Below are 12674 nucleotides of genomic sequence, written 5' to 3'. Positions count from 1 at the left end.
AGGTTAAAAAATGACTGAATAAACTTAAGTTAGAACAAAATGTGACATTACTTTTTTGAAGCCATACAATTGCAGTATAACAACCCACAGAAACCAACACAAGCCCCATGCATCATGACTCACTGTCAATAATGAAGGATACTGATGAACATTGCAGCACAGTTAATTAGGCATCACTGAATTAATAAATTAAGGGATGAATGGGCACCAATGATCAATAAATTAATAGAGCAATGGACATCAGTAAATTTATAAATTAATATGGCAGCAAGCATATTAAGTAATTTTTTAAAAAAATAATGGAGCAGTGAGCATCGGTGATTAATAAATTAATACAACAGCAGGCTCCAGTGAATTAAATGGAGGGGTGGGCAGTAGTGAATTAATAAATTCATACAGCAGTGGGTAACCAACAAATCAATAAATTAATGCTGCGTGGGCACCAGTGAATTAATGGACAATGCAAATGACAATAAATCAATAAGGGGCACAACAAATCAATAAGTTAATGAAGCAGTGGGTAGATGAAGGAATCAATAAATTAGTGGAGTAGTGGACACCGGTAAATTAATATAGTAATGGAACAGCAGGTACACCAACAAATCAATAAATGAATAGAGCAGGAGGCCTTCAGTGAATTATTGAATTAAAGAAGCAACTAAAACACCAATAAATCAATGTTAATAGTATAGCGGGTACCAGTGAATTAATAAATTAATAGAGGACAATCAGTAAATTAATGGAGCATCAGACACTCCAACAAATAAATGGGTTAATGGAGCAATGGGCATCTGTGAGCTCATTCTACCTTTGCCATTATTGCTTCCTGCCCCCGTGGCCTCTATTTAATTTTTGTTGGTTTCACCAACATTCTATTTTTCAAAATGGTATGATGCATTATCTTGTATTAGCTGACTGTAAAGGTAAGATGAGAAACCAGAAAAGGCTACTTAAGCAGTTAAACTTGTGTATTTGTATAGAATAATAAATGTAAGTGCTTTAAAAATTCAGTGTATGGCTCAGCCACTGAAAGGTCACTGGAGGAAAGCTCCCAGAGAGGAGTGGTGCAGGTAAGTAAGTCACGGTATGGTCAGAGGCCACAGGGCTGTGGGTTGCGATATATGATGCAGGCTTGAGGTAGCAAGCTTGAAAGTAGCCACAAAATTGGGTGGCCAACCACTACATCACCAGGGAAAACAAACAGGGCAACTCTGCTAGGGGTGTCCTGGGTGTCCTGTTTATTGAGTGAAAACCTAAAAGTTTGGTTCCAAACACCTGATAAACAGGAGGGAAAGCTCAAAAGTTAGGAAAAAAACAAAATGGCCGTTGGAGTTGGGAGGCAGAGTTATGAGACTTGTGCCACTGTATCACCGATTGATTGCAGCCAGTAACTGCATCATGATAGCAACTGTTTACATATTGATTGGCATTACAATGTTTACATAGGCAGATTCAACTTTAAATGTTAACATGAAAAGTGTTACTGAAAATCATGACATAGGGAGTAAGCTTTGTGGGCAGAAAATGTGTGCCATATGCAAGACTTTTAATAATATATAGCTACCTAGTACTTTGGTGGCAAATAATGTTCAATATAGTCAATGCAATCAGCCCAAATGTAAGCCCTCTCAAGCTCCTTCTGAAAGATTTTCTCAAACATAAGTTGTGCCGACAAGTTATTCTGAAAACTTCTGCTTGGCCTAATGAAGACCAAAAACCTGCAAACCAAATAGAATCATAAAATCATAGAATGATACAGCACAGAAGGGGGCCATTCGGCCTATCTTGCCTGTGCCGGCTCTTTGAAAGAGTTTTCCAATTAGACTCACTCCCCTGCTCTTTCTCCACAGACCTGTATATTTCCCCCCTTCAAGTATTTATCCAATGAAAGTTATTATTGAATCTGCTTCCACCACCCTTTCAGGCAGTGCATTCTAGATCATAACAACTAGCTGCGTAAAAAATGTTTTCCTTATGTTGTCTCTGGTTCTTTTGCCAATGACCTTAAATCTGTGTCCTTTTACCGACTCTTCTGCCACTGAAAACAGTTTCTCCTTATTTATTCTATCAAAACCCTTCCTGATTTTGAACATCTCTATCAAATCTCTCCTTAACCTTCTCTGCTCTAAGAAGAACAAACCCAGTTTCTCTAGTCTCTCCATGTAACTGAAGTCTTTCATCTCTGCTACCATTCCAGTAAATCTCCTTTACACCCTCTCTGAGGCCTTGACACCCTTCCTAAAATGTAGTGCCCAGAATTGGCCACAATACTCTAGCTGGGGCCTAGTCAGTGTTTTTCAAAGGTTTGGCATAACTTTCTTGCTTTTGTACTCTATGTCTTTATTTATAAAGCCAAGGATCCCGTATACCTTTTTAACAGCCGTCTCAACTTGTCCTGCCACCTTCAAAGACTTATGTACGTACATCCCCAGGTCTCTCTGTTCATGCGTCACTTCACACTTCTCTGCATTAAGCTTCATTTGCCATGTGTCTGCCCATTTCGCCAGTCTGTCTATGTCTTCCTGGAGTCTGTTACTATCCTCCTCACTGTTTACTATATTTCTGAGTTTCAAATCATCTGCAAATTTTTAAATTATGCCCTGCACCTAAGTCCAGGTCATTAATATATATCAAAAACAGCAGTGGTCCCAACACCAACCCCTGGGGAACACCACTGCACACTACCCTCCAGTCTGAAAAACAACTGCTCACCTCTACTCTCTGCTTTCTGTCCCTTAGCCAATTACATATCCATGCAGCCGCTACCCCTTTAATCCAATGGGTTTCAATTTTGCTAACAAGTCTATTATGTGATACTTTATCAAACGCCTTTTGAAAGTTCGTATACACATCAACTGCACTACCCTTATCAACCCTCTCCGTTACTTCATCAAAGAACTCAATCAAACTCGATTTTCCTTTAACAAATCCATGCTGGCTTTCATTTATTAACCCATATTTTTCCAAGTGCTAATTAATTTTGTCCCGGATTATTGTCTCTAGATGTTTCCCCACCATCGACGTTATGCTGACTGGCCTGTAGTTGCTAGATTTATCCCTCTCCCCTTTTTTGAACAGGGGTGCAACATTTGCAATCCTCCAGTCCTCTGACACTACTCCCATACCTAAAGAGGATTGGAAGATTGTGGCCAGTGCCCTTCCATTTTTCACCCTTACTTCCCTCAGCAACCTAGGATGCATCCCATCCGGACCAGGTGACACTACTATTTTGAGTGCTGTCAGCCTTTTAAGTACCACCTCTTTATCTATTTTTATCCTATCAATTTCTCTACTACCTCCTCCTTTACTGTAATATTGGCAGCATCCTTTTCTCTAGTGAAGACATGTAAAGTACTCATTTCGTACCTCAGCCATGCCCTCTGCCTCCACAAGAAGATCTCCTTTTCCGCCCCTAATTGGCCCCACCCTTCCTTTGATTCCCTTTTACTATTTATATGTTTAGAAAAGACCTTGGGGTTCCCTTTTGTTATCTGCTAATCTATTCTCATACTCTCTTTTTGCCCCTCTTATTTCCTTTTTTAGTTCTGCCCTTTACTTTTTGTATTCAGCTTGGTTGTATGTTGAATTATGAAACTGACATTCATCATAAGCTTCCTTTTTCTGTTTCATTTTAATCTCTATATCTTTAGTCATCCAGGGAGCTCTAGCTTTGGATGCCCTTCCTTTTCCCCTCGTGGGAATGTGTCCAGTCTGTACTCGAACTATCTCCTCTTTGAAGGACTCCCATCACTCATTTACTGTTTTACCTGCCAATCTTTGATTCCAATCCACTTGGGCCAGATCCCTTTTCAACTCACTGAAATTAGCCCTCCTCGAGTTGAATATTTTCACATTTGATTTTTCCTTGTCCTTTTCCATAACTACTCTAAACCTAATGATATTGTGATCACATGCTCCACTTGCCCCATTTCATTCCCCTGAATTAGATCCAGCACTGCTTCCTTCCTCGTTGGGCTGGAAACATATTGATCAAGAAAGTTCTCTTGTCCACATTTCAGGAATTCTTCCCCCTCTTTACACTGCTATTTTCCCAGTCTATATTAGGATAATTGAAGTCCCCCATTATCACTACTCTATAGTTCTTGCTTCTTTCTGCAATATCTCCTTCCCACTATTTGGTGGCCTATTGCATACACCCAGGAGTGTAATAGCTCCTCTATTGCTCCTTAATTCTAACCAAATAGATTCTGTCTTTGAACGCTCAAGTACATCATCCCTTTCTAGTGCTGTAACCCCCAGTATCTTTGATCAATACTCCACCTCCTCCTTTTTTTCATTCCCTATCTTTCCTGAATACATTAAGTGCCCAATCCTCCCCTTGTTTCAGCCAGGTCTGCGTGGATTGCCACTATATCATAATTCTATGCGGCTACTTGTGCCTGCAGGTCACCAACCTCATTTACTATGCTCCATGCATTTATGCGCATGCACTCCAAACCCATCTTAGTCTGCCTTGCATTTCCTTCCTGTCTGATCCCTCCTATTTCTGAACTACTCTTTATTCTAACGCTATCTGTCTCTCCCAGTCCTCTTTGCACCTTGTTTCTCCTCTCTAATGCCCATTCCCCCTGACAAATTAGTTTAAACCCTCCCCCACAGCACTTGTTAACCTTCCCGCGAGGACCTTGGTCCCAGCTCTGTTGAAGTGCAACCCATCCATCTTATACAGGTCCTGCCTGCCCCAGAACTGGTCCCAATGTCCCAAAAATCTGAAGCCCTCGCTCCTGCACCATTTCTCCAGCATTAACCTGTCTTATCTGATTGCTCCTATACTCGCTAACAAGTGGCACTGGGAGTAATCCAGAGATTACTACCCCTGAGGTCCTGCTGTTTATCTTCTTCCTTAGCTCCTGAAATTCTGTCTATAGGACCTCAACCCTTTTCCTACCTATGTCATTGGTTCCAACATGGACCACGACTTTTGGCTGTTCCCCTTCCCCCCTCAAAATGTTCTGCACCCGTTCAGTGATGTCCTTTATCATGGCACCAGGGATGCAACACAGCATGCAGGACTCACGTTGGCGGTTGCAAAAACAGCAGTCTATTCCCCTGAATATTGAATCCCCTATGACATCTGCATTTCTACACTTCGCTGTGCCCCCCCGAGCAGTCATTTTCCCCACTCTGGATGTGCTCTAGACTGCACTCCCCTGAGGTATCATCACCCTCAGTACTGAAAACTGGTTTATGAGTGCTACACACCTGGAGGATTCCGGCACTGCCTGCCTCTTCCAGAGGTGCCTGGATCATGAAGTGGTAGGTGCCAAATTTTAATCTTTCCACCTTAAGTGCCAAATGAATTACAACATTCATAAACATTTTGTAAGATTATATTTTTAACTCTTAAACTGCTAGCAGGTTCAGGAACATTCCTTTCCTTGTGGCCTTTTTAGTTTTGTAAGCTTCCTGCTCACACACTGTTACGCTGAAACAAGCACTGATATAAAAAGAAAGAAGCTCAATTGTCAGGATTTTTTATTACTGTATTAACACTAAATTATTAAGATAAGTGCCTAAATCACAATTTTAATTAAAACACAATTAATTCTGCTCATTCTGTCATGCCTTAACCCATTCTTCTATTTCATTGGATCTTGATCTTGCTTTTGTTTTTAACTGTAAGTTACCTTTTACTTGCCTTCTTCCTGGCTATCACCATCCCTATTGGAGGTGGCAATTTTCAAAAAACTTGGTTTTGATTCAGTGAAACTGCCTTTAGGTGATCAATTCAATCTTTTACACATGAAACACATCAAATATGGAATGAGGTCGGTTTCCCACAGGAATATAGGAGCATACAGGACCAGAAATAAACAATCTGGCTGGTCCCAGTCTCGAGGAAACATCATATTCCACAATACTGCTTATATTTCTCTATCAAATATTTAGTCAGGTACATATCCAAGTCAAGGTTTTTGATGTAGTCGGTCCCCAAGGAATAAATGCGACTCTGGTTCTAGAAGGGTTAAGCAACCTTGACTTGCAGGCACAAAGAAAGGAGAACTTGGATTTATATAGCATGTTTCATGACCGTAGGACATTCCAAAGTGCTTCATAACCCTTGAGTACTTTTGACGTTTAGTCACTGTTGTAATATAGGGAAATGCAACAGTCAAATTGCGCACAAGATCCCACAATAGCAATGAAATAAATGACGAGATGATCTGTTTTTTTTAGTGATGTTGGTTTAGGGATAAATGTTGGTCAGGACACCAGGAGAACTCCTCGGCTCTTCTTCAAATAGTGTCACAGCATCTTTACATCCACATAAGGCGGCTAGTTTAATATCTGATCCAAAATATGTCATCTCCAACAGTGTAGCACTCTCGGTACAACAAGAAGTGGCAGCCTAGATTATGTTCTCTGCAATGGGGCTGGATCCTACAATCTTCTGACTCAGAGGCAAGAGTGCCATCACTGAGCCTAGGCAGAAGGGAACACACTGCATAAAGAAAATTACCAGTGCCCCAACTATTTCCCATATATTGCAAGGGAGAAAACCCCATATGGCTGTGCGGGTTACAAGATCATTAGTTACATAAAAGGCAATGTTGAAAGTGGTGCATATCTATTTAAATAGCGTGCTTGTCATTCATTGTTGAATTGTACATTTGATGCACGCGTCCTGACCTAATACTTGTAAACTTCCAAATAACATGATAGTAGACTAAACAGCACACCAGGTAAATTATTCTAGAAATATACTTTGAAATGCTCATGGCCCCAGGTATCTGCAAAACACTAATGAAGAATAGAATCCAACACCTGTTGTTTCAGTTCATTAAATGATTTTTATCTTATCCTCTAAAATGATTACGTCACACCACAAATCATCAGCTTTCATTGTCTTTGGTTAAATTTTATAGACTTAATAATAATAAATCTATGCCTTGAAATATTTTCTACAGATTATATCAATCAATCAAAATTCTGCAAGCTTAAGAACTATTAATGCCATATAGCAATAACCCAAGCACTGCAGAAATCCATCTAAATCATCCATTATCACTGAAAATACACTTTAAGAGCCTCAAGATAAAAGCTGCAGCACAGAGGTTATATTACACTGCTATTTGTGACACTCACTCAATCATATAGTTGAGTCACTGCAATGGTCAATCTTTTTGCATTATCTGGAGACTATTAGTGGTGATAATTAGGTAGACGACATGATGTCTGTGGAACTCATTTTCCTGCTGTACTAGACATAACAGCATTTCTAGTGTTGAGAAATGCAGGCCAATTCTTTCTGTACTGCCAGAATGTCAGCTTGAAACCAAAAATCAAACTTGTGTGTTATAAAATGTAATATACCTATCAACCAGATTCTGAAAATTCCATGGCCACAGAAAATAGGAATTTTGCAAAGTGCAATTAGACTCTGCTTTGTAAATAACAGAGAATGAGATGACATCACCTGGAAACCATAATTTATTAAAATGTAATTGTAATTATTCTGCTTTTTGCCTTTATTAACAAATAATAGGATTTACTGCAGCAGACACAGTTTTAAAAAAAAGAGAATTGTTCTTGATTATTTCAATAATTGAATTGATCAGAAAACTTTCTAATGAGACATTCATGTGCCTTTAATTATATGAGAAATAGCTTCCTGGATTTGATTTTTTTTTGCTTGCTAGGTTTGATGTGATTTGTGCAGAATGCAGTTTGGATTTTAATTAACAACCCTTCAAATAAATCTACTTAGGCTAATTCCCCAGTACAATACACAGAACGGTCAATGTTCAATTACACCTTGCTGAAATTATGAAGACATTTCATCTTTGTGTGCAGAAATTGTTTAGTTTTGTTACCATGTGGATTGGCTGGTCATGAGAACTTCCTCAGCCACAGTTGCAGATACAGCACACAACCAAAAGCAATGCTGCATTTCACTCAGGTATGATCAGTCACTTTTATGAATATACAATTGAAAAACTATGTAGAGGAATGGGGGGGGGGGGGGGGGGGGGGGGGGGGGAGTGAGGGTTCAGTACGCAAATCTTAGACGTTTCCAAAATCTTAACATTTTAAAGTCAGCCATATCCTGGACAAGCTCAAAAGCAAAGGAATAATACTGAAGGAATATGCAGGAAATCAAAAGGGTGTTCTTCTACCAACAATTTATTCTTCTGCTTCCTAGGCGGATGTTGGTGCTCATGGTAAGGCTTAGCTAATGCTGTTTCTTCCTACTGAGACTGGGGTTGATAATGATCTGGGTCAGCAATGGAGTGCAACCTGAGCTACTGATGAGGGTGATAAAATTGTTCCAGCATTCGTCAGACTTGGTTGATTTGGCTGCTCAGCTGGAGCCGGTGCCAGAAGTTGTTCACCGGTTGCTGAATTCAAAGGCTGAGTGAAATATCTGATGGTTACTAGAGGAGGCTATGAATGCCCTAGTGAATTCATTAACCATGTTAGCCGGTGCACAAGGAATGCGGCTTGGCCGGTGCATCTGCATCTTTTTTGTTTTGGAATGCTCCGGGCAGCACTTGCTCCTTATGCTCAATTACCTAGTTGAGTTTTAGGTACACTCTGCAGGGACAGGGGGAACATCTGAGAAATGAGGATTGAACGGAACATGATATAGTCAGGATAGCTTTGCAATGAATGAGTTGGTTATGCTGGGTCCTTGTGCTGAGTTTGGAGCTTATTTCACTCTTTTGAAAAGCCACACAAGTATAAAAAACAATAAAGCCAGGGGAGGTGAAATTTGAGGTGGTAGTAGGGGGGCAAAACGGGTAACTTCAATGGAACTGAATTTCGGACAGGGCGTATAATTAGCAACAGATGCAATACCGCTCGTTTTGTGTCCCTGTCCAAGTCGAATTTCAACCCCAGGGATACACGTTTATTGAGCGTTAGGAAGAATATGTGACATTTGATACATTTTAAGACCAGCAGTGATCGGCCGTGCTGGGGCAACATTGAGGCATATCAAGTGTCAGTGGTTGATGACTTTGTGCTAATAGGGCACTCACAGCCTCCTCTAGTAACCATCAGATATTTTACCCAGCCTTTGAATTCAGCAACCAGGGAATTACTTTTGGCACCAGGTCCAGCTAGTCCCCGACTAAAAGGTAAAATATTGTACCAAATATGCATTTGTATGTTCAGATGGTGTATGATGAGGTCCGACATAAAAGACTTGTGAAAATTAAGGCAGGTGATATTAAAAAGAAATAGAGATGCATGGATAAAGAGATGGCCAGGGGATAGAAAGCAGAGTAGGAGTAAATGGATGCTTTTGGATTGGCAGGATATAGGTAATGGTATGCACCAGAGATTTAGGTAGGATGGATTGTTCTCCCATTTACTTATGATTTTGGACATTAAAGTTTCCTGATAATATCAAATTATAAGAACGCAGAAGGACAGATCAGCAATGCTCAACCCAATACAACATTCATTTACACTGCGTCTTTAATGTAGTAAAATGTCCCAAGGCATTGCACAGGAGCGTACTCAGACAAAAATTGACTCCGAGCCATTAGGATGGGTGACTAAAAGCTTGGTCAAAGAGGTCGGTTTTAAGGAGCGCCAAAGTAGGAGAGGTGAAAGGGGCAGAATTTCAGAGTTTAGGGCCTAGATGGCTGACGGCATGGTGGAGCGAAGGAAGTGGGGATGTACAAGAGGTCAGTGTTGGAGGAACACAGAGCTCTCGGAGGATTGTAAGGGCTGGAGAAGGTTAGAGGTAGGGAAGTGCGAAACCATGGAAGGATTTGAACAAGAGGGTGAGAATATTTAAATCAAGGCATTGGTGCAGCTTAGGATACGGTCAGCAGAGTTTTTGGATGAACTCAAGTTTATGGAGTGTGGAATGTGAGAGGTTGGCCAGGAAAGCATTGGAATAGTTGAGTCTGGAGATAACAAAAGCATGGATGAGTGTTTCAGCAGCAGATGGGCTGAGGCAGGGGTAGAGAGGAGCGATGTTACAGAGGTGGTCTTTATGATGGAGAGAATATAGAGATAGAGGAAGCTCAGCTCAGGATCAAATAGAACGGCGAGGTTACGAACAGTCTGGTTCAGCCTGAGAAAGTGACCAGGGAGGTGGGAACAGAGTTTGTGGCTGGGTGGAAGACAATGACTTCAGTCGTTCCAATGTTTAATTGGAGAAAATTGCAGCTCATCCAGGATTGGCTGTCGAACAAGCATTCTGACAACAGAGGCAGTGGCTGTCTCGAGAGAGGTGGTGGCGAGGTAGAGCTGGATGTAGTCAACGTACACTTACACGTAGAACCAGATATTGTGTCTTCAGATGATGTTGCCGAGGGGCAGCATGTAGATGAGAAATAGAAGGGGGCCAAGGATAGATCCTTGGGGAACTTGAGATAATGGTGCTTGCTCAGGAAGAGAAGCCATTGCAGGAGATTCTCTGGCTACAACGATAGCCAAGAGTGGAACCAGGCGAGGGCAGTCCCACACAGCTGGACAACGGAGGAGAGGCACTGGAAGTGGATCAGGTGGTCAACCATTTCAGAGTGCAGACAGGTTGAGCAGGATGAAGAGGGATAGCGCACCACGGTCAGTCCTAGAGGATGTCATTTGTGACTTTGATCGGGGCTGTTTGCTGTGGCAGGGGAGGAAACCAGATTGGAGGTTCAAACACTGAGTTAGGGAAAAAGATAGGTATGGATTTGGGAGGCGACAAGAAGTTCAAAGGACTGGAGATGAAAGGTAGGTTGGAGATGGGGCAGTCATTTGCAAGGACTAAGAGGTCAAGGGTGGTTTTTTTGAGAAGGGGTAATTATGGCAGATTTGAAAATACAGTGCAGAGAAATATGAAGTAATACATTTTGGGAAACAAAGTGAAAAGAGGCATTCGCCACGTGGTAAAACTTTTATCAGAGGAGGAAGAGAAATATAAGGGTGCAGATAAATAAATCTTTATAGGTGGGAGTGCCAGCAGAAAAGCCCATTAGGAGGCAAATGGCATTGGGTTTTATATACAGGGTATAGAAGTGACAGTGATAGTGAATTTATACAAAACATAGATTAGGTTAGAGATAAATTACACCACTAAAGGTGGCCTTACTAACAAATTATATAGGGTTAAAGTAACTAGTTTTGATTTATAATATGCCTTAAAGATGCATGCTGGCATTTGGATTTGCTGCATTAATAAAACAGCTTTGTTGGAGTGAATAATTTTCTGAATTATTAATTACAGTACACAAATCCTTTTCCATTGTTGTACACCCATGGTGTATATGCATTTCAATTTTTTTGTTCCAATATGCATCACCTTGCATTCATGCATACCTACATTACATTTTTTGACTGCTACCATACTGTAATAAACATGATAAAATTTGTTTTAGTTTTGTACATAATCTACCTTAGCTCAAGAATAAGGTTCCATTTTTAAGTAGAATTGGTCAAAGAGGAACAAAACATAGGCTAAATACTGTGGCATCACTATATTTAGGAACATAGAAATAAGAGTAGGCCACTGAGCCCCTCAAGCCAGCTCTGCCATCCTATTAGATCATGGCTGATATGCATGATATGTACCTCAACTCCATTTACCCGCCTTTGTTCTATACCCCCTGATACCCTTACCGAACAAAAATATATCTATCTCTGTCTTGAAAATTTCAAGTGACACAGCATGCACACCATTTTGGGGGAAGTAATTCCAGATTTCCACCACCCTGTGAAAAAGTGCTTCCAGATTTCACTCCTAAATGGCCTAGCTCTAATTTTAAAATTATGTCCTCTTGTTCTGGATTTCCCCATAAGAGGAAATAATGTCTCTGTATCTACCCTTTCAAATCCCTTAATCACTTCAAATACCTTGATTGGCTCACCTCCCTGTCTTCTAAACTCAAGGGAATACAAGCCAAGTTTATGCAACCTAGCTACATAATTTAACCCTTTAAGCCCTAGTATTATTCTGGTGACTCTGCCTCTTCCAAGGCCAATATATCTTTCCTGCAGCTTGGTGCCCAAAACTGAACTCAGTACTCCAGATGGACTCTGGCCAAGGCTCTGTACAAATGAAGCATCACTTCCTTCCTTTTGAATTTTAATTCCCTTTAAAGTTCTATTAGCCTTTTTGATTACTTTTTGTATGTGAACTAGTTTTTAGTGATTTGTTTTCATGGACACCTAAATTCCTGTGCTCCTCCACAGCTCCTAGCTTCTCACCATTAAGAAAATATTACAATTTTCTTTCTTGGATCCAAAGTGACCTCACACTGAACTTCATCTGCCATAGTTTTACACATTCACTTAGTCTGTTTATGTGCCTTTGTAAATTCCACCTCCTATCCACACAACTTACTGTACCTCCTAACTTAACGTAATCTTCAAACTTGGATATACGATTCTTTATTCGTTCATCCAAATCATTATATAAATATATTATTTTTATATATAGTGAAAAGCTGGGGCCCCAAATCAGATCTCTGGGGAACACTTGCCATATCCCATCAAAGAAAGAACCCTTAACCCGAATTCTCCATGTCTCCTACATCCTAACCAATTACTGATCCATGTCACAAGATTACCTCTAATTCTACACACATTTTTGCTAATAATCTCTTGTGCAGAATCTTAACAAACGCCCTCTGGAAGTTTATTTGGACAACATCCATAGACCTCCTCAATGATGATTTCCCAAGACTGTGATTAGGTGCCAAGTGGTTAAT

Source organism: Heptranchias perlo, chromosome 4 (assembly GCF_035084215.1).
Source record: "Heptranchias perlo isolate sHepPer1 chromosome 4, sHepPer1.hap1, whole genome shotgun sequence".
Taxonomy (NCBI): Eukaryota; Metazoa; Chordata; class Chondrichthyes; order Hexanchiformes; family Hexanchidae; genus Heptranchias; species Heptranchias perlo.
This window is presented reverse-complemented; position numbering follows the sequence as displayed.